A 10,062-nucleotide genomic window follows, 5' to 3' on the forward strand; every position below is an offset into this window, starting at 1 on the left:
TCTAAGTGTAAAGTCAGTGTGTAATTTGATCTTTTATCAGTGTGTGTCTGGTTATTCATTTTTATTTTATTTCATTGTCGGATATGTTGATGCTCACGTGACACCAAGAGCATCCTCTGATAGTGAATGCAGTTCAACCTGACTACCACTGTTTGGCTTTTCCCAGTTCATCTGAACCTTCTGTTGAGATGGGGCAAATACCTCACTCACACCTGTTTTGGAAACCTTGCCTTCAAAGCTCAACTGAGAAGTCATGACATCAGATGATGCTTTGTTGGACATATTGGTCATTGTCATTGAGTGTTTCTGTTGACCCTTTAGCCACTCTGCAGGGAGTGTCCTGTACCACTGGTTAGACTGCTCAGGCATTTCTGACCTTGGCTAACCAATCCTGCTGGTTTCTTGACCCTCTGTTTTACATGCCCTTCTACTCTTAGAGAATAACTGTTTTATTGATTTAATTTAATGGTTAGGCACAGGGTCTGACTTGCTATTTCTGGGGAAAGCTTAATCTGGGTTGTATGGGATAACATTTCTTCTGGCCTTAATGTGGAGTTTTATTTTCTCTGCTCACCAGGTCTCACTTAGCCTGGCCTTATCACTGGTCTCCAGCTGACTCAAGCTTTGAGGGTCTCTACTCCTAGCTCCCAGGCTACCTCGCTGTCTCCTTCCAAACTCAATACTCTTGAGTTTGCCCCACAGATGCCAGGGACTCTTAATGCCTCCCTCCTCCACCCCCAGATTCTAGGCTGTGCTTTTATTTTATTTATTTATTTTTACTGGTTTTGTACTCAGTGTATACAGTAAAGTTGGTACCATTGTTAGCATCCTCCCTGTCCTCCCCCCTCTGCAGGGACCCTCCTTTGTGGGGCATATGGGTCGTGCATTGTAGGGATAGGCTGTGCTTTTAATACAGCTTTCTCTTTCCATTAGTGAAAAAGTGGAAAGTGGAAGAGACACAGCATTCCATCCCTGCTTGCTTGGGCTCCAGAGTTGTTAAATGTGGAGCCCAGCACCCAGGTGGTGAGGACAAAGCCTTATCAGGTTGTTGCTTTTGGAAGTGTTCTCTTTTGTCACTAGTGGACTTATTTCTCTTTGTTATGTTTGTTCGGCTTTGTTTTGTAGCCAGTGTAGCCTGGAATTCTTTTTTTTTTTTTTTTTTCAAATTGTAGAAATCATCTTTAATAGAGAAAGCATGGAGCAGAGACCCGGTCCCCAGAGAGCAGAGCCGGGAGATGGGTGTGGAGCCTAAGCAGGGGCCGTGTGACTAAGAGGGTGAGGGGTGGGGGCATCTTTTGTAACAAGTCAGAAAAAGAGCCTGAGGAAAAGTGACCTGCCTTGGAGCACTGGCCCCACTCTTAGGGCCTCCTTGGTCTAGGTCTGTAGTGGCTCTCGGTGTCCCTCCAAATTTCACTAGTGTGGGGGTCCTCTGTAGCTCCCATGCTTTTTAGAAAATCTAGTCAGGTTATAAACTGTAAGGTAAAGCAAGTTCTATTTAGTTAGAAGCTCTAGGGGTGTATGAGATCATGAGCCCAAGAGGCCTTCACCCTCCCTGGCCTGATTTATAGCAGAAAGAGGTGAGATTTATTGCTGAATTGGGGTCTTCTCACTGGGAAAGAGGGTGAGGCTATGACCTATTTGTCCTTTTCTATTCTAGACGCATGACCCTTAACGAAGACCTTAACTTGTCTTTATTTGCTTGTTTTTGTTTTGTTTCTTGAGGCAGCGTCTCACTCTAGACCAGGTTGACCTAGAGCTCACTCACTCTGTAGCCCAGTCAGGTCTTGAACTCATAGTGCCTGTACCTCTGTCTCCTGAGTGCACTGGGCTTACAGGTGTGTACCCCCTCAGCTTGTTCTGAACCCCCTGTCTCTACCTCCCAAGTGCTGGGATTACAAGTGTGCAACATATCCAGCAAAGGACCCCAGCTTTAAAGTGGACCGGGAAGGAATTCCTGCTGAGGTAGCTACGTGTTCGTGTCCGGCCCACCTCCTCAACTCACATACAGGTTTAATTTTGCCATAGTTTTGGCTTCTTCCCCTATCCAGCTTCTCTATTATGAGCCAGGTACCCTTTCCCAAACTCTGTTCCCTTGGCAGGACCCTAGCTGCCATGCAGGAATTAAAAACTGCATGTAAAAATAAGGTTAGCAATCTATAGGGAAGAATAATATTTTTAGAAAATTATCTAGGTAAAACAAGATTTCTTTATTCAACCAGAACTAATTAATTAGTTAATTAGGTGTGTGTGTGTGTGTGTATGTGTGTGTGTGTGTGTGTTGGACTTTTGAGACAAGGTCTTGCTATTATAGCCCAGAGGCTGGTCCCAACTGGCAATTTTCCTGCCTCAGCCTCCCAGGTACTGGGATTACAGGCATATGCCACCATGCCCAGCTCAGATCTGATTAATTCTTTATGATTCATACCTGGTTCCTACCAAGAGCTTATTCTTATTCTTAATAGACATTATGAAAGAAAGTGGAAGGGTGAATCTAGAACTTACTCTAGAATAATAATATGGCTTTACAGGCCCTAGTTCCATCTTGGAAAAATGGCTGAGAGTCATGGTCCATGTTCTAGAGCTGAGGCTCAGGAGGAAGTATAGCTCCACAAAGTTCTAGAATGCCATGCTCTAGAACTGGGTGTCTCTGGGATGAGAAGGTCCAGTTCAGGCCAAGGCCAGTTGCTTCACTGGGCTCAAATCCAGCCTGCTTTTGCTTGGGAGTCAGGGGTCCATCTGGGTCAAGGACAGAAGCCTGAGAGATCCAGAACAGACCCTGGCAATATGCCTGGATTCCAGCCCAGGGAACACAGGAATGGCACTGGCTGGGATGTTTGGTGTACCAGCATCTGCCCAGACCAAGGCAGAAGATAGAGAACAAAGGAAACTACTCCCGAGCTCCAATGGATGTATAAATATGACTCAGTAGCAATGAAAAGAGGGGTAGGGCTTCAGGAACTGGCTGAGCCAAGTGGATGGTGTGTTAATGCCCTGGCTTTGTCAATTTTGGGACACCCCTCACCCCCCAAGCTTTCATTTCAAGAAAAGGCTTTGGGGGATGTGGTCATGTAAAGAAGGAAGTGATCAGCCAGGACAACTTTCAGATATCCTTGTCTCTTGACCCTTCCTAGGTGCCAGGATCTAAGAGCTCAGCAGTCCTGGAAGTCCTCAAGCACCCCTTGGCTCCCTCAGGCTAGGGAGCCTGGCAGGAGCTGGCTGCTGTGGGCATGTATGTGGCAGCAGGGGTGACCACAAGGCCAGGAGCAGGGCTGGGAAACAGGCCCAACGGTGGCTGGCTCACTGGGAGTGCTGGGACCCTCCAGTCCAGGGACTGCATCTCAAGGGGCAGGGGGACTGGAAGGGGCGGTCTCAGGGACACTGTGGAGAGAAGGCTCTCGGTACATGGCCACCTCCAGGAGATTGGGCACAAAGTGGGCAGCTGCCTTGGTCTTCTTGACTCGGTTTCCCTTCATGACCCGGCCCTCCTTGTCCAGGCCTAGGTACCAGGCCCTGCTGGAAAGGCGCTGGCTATAGAGAGCAGAGGCTAAGGACACAGCAATTCTCAAAGACACACTCCTTAAAGCGACACTCCGCTGCAAAATGTGGCGAGCTGAACAGAAGCCCCTCGGCATTCATGGCCATGTAGTGACCCAGCTTGGCACTCTGGATGGTGACCACGTGGAGCCCCACTGGAATCAGGTTGAAGTGGGTGAAGGAGCTTGTGTCCTCTGGGGTGCCCTGGATACTCCCGTCAGGATTTGCCTGGAGGTAGAAACCCTGGCGGCAGAACAGTTTGGTGACGATGCCTTTGAGCTGAGGCTCCGGGCCGCGGTCCTGCCCCGCGCACCCGCCCCGCCCCCCGCACAGCCGCACCTTGGATAGCAGGATGAGGAGCTGCTTCGGGCAGAGGGATGTGGTGCCGCGGGGACACACGCGCCGCTGCGCCGACACCCCGGCTGCCCCCAGGCTCGCGGACCTCCCGCTTCTGCCGGATCAAGCTACTGGCCAGCGCCGCCACGGCGCCCCGGGAGGAGACACCCCCAAACCAGCAGGCGCTCGGAGCGCGCTGGGCTCCCCGAGAGCAGACCTAGCCTGGAATTCTTGATCCTTCTGCCTCAGCCTACCAAGGACTGGGATTACAGGTATGTACCATCACATCTAGTCTAAAACAAGTAGAACTTCCAAATGCAGAACACACTTAATAGCATTTCTGTGAATTCCAAAGAGTAGTTATAATTTCATCAAATTAATTATGTTGCATAGCTATTTACTCTGGCCTGAAACATCCCCCCTGCCCCAAAAGGTAGGCTTTCTAGAGTCAGGCAATTTATAAGGCTCATAAGATTCACCCAAGCTTAGTAAAGTAGTAAAATTTACCTGGGAGAAGAGACTCTTTGGTGGTGTAGTTGTTGACAAGTCACTCGAGGGTCTTCAGTGATGTTTCTCAGTTTCAGTTTTAGAGAGCTGTCACCCATGCTGGAGCGGGTGTTTGTGTGTCAGAGCAGCCTGTGTCACCCTTGCTTCTGTGACTTAACCCTCACTCTTTGCCCTCCCTATAAGTAACCCCGAGAAACTCATTGGTTCACAAAGCTGGACTTGGGTTGAATTATTTCTTAGGTATTTTATTATCCTCTCTTATGGGGTGAATAGAAATAGACTCCCCAGGAATAGTCACAAACAATAATAATAGCAAATTTTCATTTAATTGCTAATTGTATTAAATAGCATATTTTTTTCACACCAACCCACTGAAACACCATTATGTTTACTTGCATTATATAGAATAGGAAACTGGGGAACAAAACAGCAAGGCAACTTGCCCAAGACCACTTAGCAAGTAATGGTCAGATAAAATTCAGACTTGAATGTTTTGCCCAAGAATATGAAATTTTGTGTATATATTCTTATGTGTGCTATTGCATGTGCACATATCTGTGTGTGCATGTAGAGGCCCGAGAATAACCTCAGTTGTTATTCCTCAAGTACTGCTCACCTTTTGGGGGATGGGAGGACTCTCATTGGTCTGGACTTTTCCAAGTAGGCTAGACTGGCTGGCTGATAAGTCCCAAGGGTCTGCCTGTCTGCTTCCCCAGTGCTGGCATTACTAGTGCATGCAACAATTCCCAGCTTTTCAGGTGCATTCTATGCTTGTAAGGCAGGTATTTTATACATTGAACTTTCTCCTTAGCTTCAGAATCTGTATTCTTACCATTATGTTACATATTTCTAGATATTTACTATGATAGTTGGTATAGGTACTTAAATAATAAAGGGTATGAAGATTATGGATGTTGAAAGATTTTTTAAAGAAGTTTCATAGAAATTAAAAACTATTTTTCAGGTCTGGAGAGATGGCTCAGAGGTTAAAGATGCTTACTTGCAAGGCTTGATGGCTTGTGTTCAATTCTCTAGTACCCACGTAAAACCAGACATACAAAGTGGTTCATGTGTATGGAATTCATTTGCAGTGGCAAAAGATCCTGGCACATCCTTTCTCATTTGCTCTCTCTCCATCCCCTCAAGTAAATAAATAAATACTTTAAAAATATTATTTTTCATATAAATGAAGTAACTTTTCCCTTAATCAAACAGAGTATACACTGAGATGTGTGGCAATGCTGTGAAAGAGTAGACGAGGTATATGGGTTAAACCTAGACTAAGGTGCAAAGTCCTTTTCATACCCTACATGATTACAGATGTAGTGGTGCCTCGCACTGAAGGAGAGTCAGGAGGGAGTAAGTAGAAGGGCAGATAAGTCTGTGATGCTGCTTCGGTCAACCCTTCACAGCAACACTTCTTTTAATGATTATGATAGTTAATAACAGTCATGACTCTCTTTAAACATAAAGTGCTTTATGAATTATAAAGCACATTTACATGCTTTGTTTTCCATTTTTTTGTTCTCCCAGTAGACATTTGCAAAATAACAGGTCAAACAGCTCATTTAATTTATTAAGCATACTGAAGTGAAAAAATTAAAATGACTTATCGATACTCCATCAATACTGGATGATGGCATCAAGATTAATTACCAAGCCACAAACTTTTAGCCTTACAAATTGAATTTAAAGGAGATTTTAATAACTGAAAAAGAAAATAAAGTAAAATGAAAACTCAGTGAACAAAAGTATGTGATGCTTAATTTAAATCTGATTGCAGGAATTTTTCATTTTTATAGTTGTTCACACCACTTTGATTTAGACCTACCCTTTATGCTTCTCTCTCTCTTTTTTGGTTTTTAAAGGTAAGATCTCACTCTAGACCAAATTGACCTGGAATTCACTATGTAGCTTCCAGCTGGCCTCAAACTCACAGCAATCCTCCTACCTCTGCCTCCTGAGTGCTGGGATTAAAGCATGCTCCACCATGCCCAGCCTTCTCTATTTCTTTTTAGACTTGCCCTTTATGCTATAGTACTTGTTCCCCCTTTCCATTCAGCAGAAGACATAACACTTATTTAATAAATGGGAGGCAAATAAGAAAATATATTTCCAATGCAAAATAAACATGGGATTAATGTCTAGACTGTGTAGAGCATGCCAACAAGTATAATAAAAATGCAAGTCACTCAATAGGAAAATGCCAGAGGACTTCAAATAACAATTCACCGCCAAAAAACTTAAGTGGTTAATATATGCAGAGATTACCAGCCCACTAATAATCCTAGAAATACATTATCTCCACCAATTTACAAAAAAAAAGAGAACCTACATGATACACTTTGTTTGCCAAGAAGCAAAGAAGGGAATCTAAATGCACTGCCAGTGGGTTGAACTAGCACATCCATTTAGGAACATCGTTCTTGGAGAACTTATTTATATATAAATAATACTCTGGAACTGCACCTTTGGATATGAACCTCAGAGAAGTACTCAACCTGTTCCATAGAGAAAAAGTGCACAGACTTTTCTCCAATGTGAGTGGGTCCTTTACCAAAATATGAGATGCATATAATGTGGAAAATGCATTTGATAATATATTATGCCCTAGCTAAAAGCAGTAAGCAGAGGTAGAGACAGTAATACGAAAATATCTTAGAGTGGATGAAAAAAATAACATATAAAGCTGGGGAGATGATTCCAAGTGCAAAACACTTGCAGTGAAGGTATGACTACCTGAGATGGACCCCCACAACCCACATAACATGCTAGGCGTGGGGCAGTGCCTGTATTCCCAGTCCTACAGAGGTGAGCACAGGAAATCTTTGGTGTTCACTGGCTAGCCAATCTAGTCATATTGGTGAGCTCTGGGTTCAGGAAGAGACCTTGTTTTAAAAGATAAACAGGGCTGGAGAGAGGGCTTAGCGGTTAAGCACTTGCCTGTGAAACCTAAGGACCCCAGTTCGAGGTTGGTTCCCTAGGACCCATGTTAGCCAGATGCACAAGGAGGTGCATCTGTCTGGGGTTCATGTGCAGTGGCTGGAGGCCCTGGCATGCTCATTCTCTCTCTCTCTCTTTCTCTCTGTCTGTCATTCTCAAATAAACAAATAAAAATTTAAAAAAATTAAAAAGATAAGACAGAGAGTGATGGAAGAAGGCAGCTGCTATCCACCTTATGCCTCCACCTGCATGCACACACACATGTACATATATATGTACACACATATATGAACATGTGTATACACATGCATACATACACATGCAGAAAAAGAATATAGAGTTTAAATCATGCATATGAACTACAAACCTTTACAAATTGCATTGCAAATGAACAATAGAATTAATTTTGATGGATGGATATTGGCTGTATGAAGTGAAAAATATTTTACAATTCCAAAATATTCCTCTGTAAATTACTTATAATAATGTAGAGAAACATGGTGTATATCCCCTTAACCAGATGATGAAAACATCACCAATTATAGGACTAATCTATTTTAGATTACACAAATATGATGCACTATTAATTCAAGGTTATTCTTGTTCACCTTAACATAAGCTAAATTAATCCTATGGAAACATCAGATAAATCCAAATTGAGAAGCACTTTAGAAAACAACTGGTCCATATTCTTTCAAAAATTTTAATGTAATGAATCAAAAAAAAAAAGAGAAACTTCCCAAGTGAAGGAGGTTTAAAAAAGTGAAAAATAAGTATCAAGAGTGAATCTGAATCAGATATTAAACCAGAAAAAATTAGTAATAAAGGATGTATTGGTGTTGCCATCACCTTAGGGTTGCTGGCAGAAAATATGCAATCAAGCACAGCTTGTGGGAGGAAAGAGTTTATTTTGGCTTAAAGTCTCAAGGGGAAATTCCATGATGGAAGGGGAAAAAAATGACATGAGCAGAGGGTGGATATACACTCCTGGCCAGCATCAAATGGAAAATAGCAGCAGAAGAGGGTGCCAAACACTGGCAAGGGGAAGCTGGCTATAACACCCATAAGCCTGCCCCCAACAATATATCACCTCTGGGAGCCTCCAATTCACAAATTGCCACCAGCTGGGGGTCTAACATTCAGAACATACAAGTTTATGGGGGCCACCTAAATCAAGCTACTACAATTGGAAAAGTGAATGAAGTTAGAATAAGATCACAGAACTAGATAGCAGTGTAATATTGATGTTAAATTTTTGATTTTGACAATGGTGCTATTATTATATAAGAAAATGTTGCTAAAATATTCACACTAAATCTCTAATACATATTTAAATATACATGGAAATATGTCATATATTCTATATTTCATATTCTATATAAAGTATATTTTTTCTACAATATTTGAATGCAGTTTGAATATTTAATCCCTAAATATTTCTATTTGTGTATGTATTATATGCATGTATGTATATATGTATGTGTGAGAGAGAATTAGGCAAAATATAATAAGTAAATCTGGGTAAAGGGTAATCATTAATTCTTTATTTTGCTTTTAATTGTTTGGTTTGTTTGTTTGTTTGTTTTTGAGACAGTTCTTGCTGTGTAGTCTGGGCTGGCCTGGTACTCTCTCTGTAGCCAGGTTGCTCTCAAATTTATGATAATTACCCTGCCTCAGCCTCACAAGTGTTGGGGCTACAGGCGTGAGTCACTATATACAGATTATGCTAACTTTTTGCATTGTTCTTCTAACTTTGTGGTTCATTTGAAGTACACAAAAACAGAAACTAATTTTTAAAATGAACAGATAAACAATAAAATACTCATAACTCAAGGTGTATATTAAATGTAGCAGGAGGGCCTTAGAAGAGAGAAAACATCAACGATAATGGAGAAAAATAATGAAGTAAAAGCAGGGGCAGAGGGATGGGCTTGCTTTAGTTGTTTGATAGTGGTTTGTAGCATGAACTGAAGAGAATGATTCTTTTTCTCTCTAGAGCAAGACCAGATCACACACATACATAAGATAGATAGATAGAGAGAGTGTGTGTTTGTAGCACAAAGTTAGAAGAACAATGCAAAAAGCTAACATAAGTTGCATGTAGTGGCTCATACCTGTAGTCCCAACACTTGGGATGCTGAGGAAGGGCAATTATCATAAACTTGAGACCAACCTGGACTATAGAGAGAGTGTCAGTCTTGCCAGAGCTACACAGCAAGAACCTGTCTCAAAAACAAACAAGCAAGCAAACCAAATAACCAAAAACAAGACACAGAGAGAAACTTTACCTGGATAACTGGCTTCTGATACATTAATTGGGGCACTTTTGTCAGTTTCTTGAAAGCCTGATCAATTGTTGTTCAGAAATGATCATTGGTTATCTTTAGCCTGCCCCAAATGCCACTTTTAAAACTTGAACCATCTGTCACTCTAGAAGATAAAAAAGAATGTCACTCTAGTATAATTTCTAGTCTTAAGAAAGCTTAAGGTAGGGGTCAAGTAGGTGTCTATAGATGGGGAAAGGAGATGGTATCAGTGAAAGTAACCAATGTCATGATTTCCACAACAAATTCAAGGAAAGAAAAGGGCACATTTTCTCTCAAAATATTTAACACTTCTTGAAATGTCAATTATGCTCAACCCTTTCTATACAAAACAAAGCAAAACAAAAGGCATATCCATACCTAATTCATAGGGATAGGACAATGGATAAAATAGATATTAATTTGATGAATTGTCAGA

General features: G+C 42.1%; 1 pseudogene; it reads right to left on the reverse strand.

Moving 5' to 3' along the window:
* Nucleotides 1-3,248: 3,248 nt before the first annotated feature.
* Nucleotides 3,249-4,475, reverse strand: LOC101606279 (annotated as a pseudogene).
* Nucleotides 4,476-10,062: the final 5,587 nt, after the last annotated feature.

Source organism: Jaculus jaculus, chromosome 1 (assembly GCF_020740685.1).
Source record: "Jaculus jaculus isolate mJacJac1 chromosome 1, mJacJac1.mat.Y.cur, whole genome shotgun sequence".
In the NCBI taxonomy this organism is placed as follows: domain Eukaryota; kingdom Metazoa; phylum Chordata; class Mammalia; order Rodentia; family Dipodidae; genus Jaculus; species Jaculus jaculus.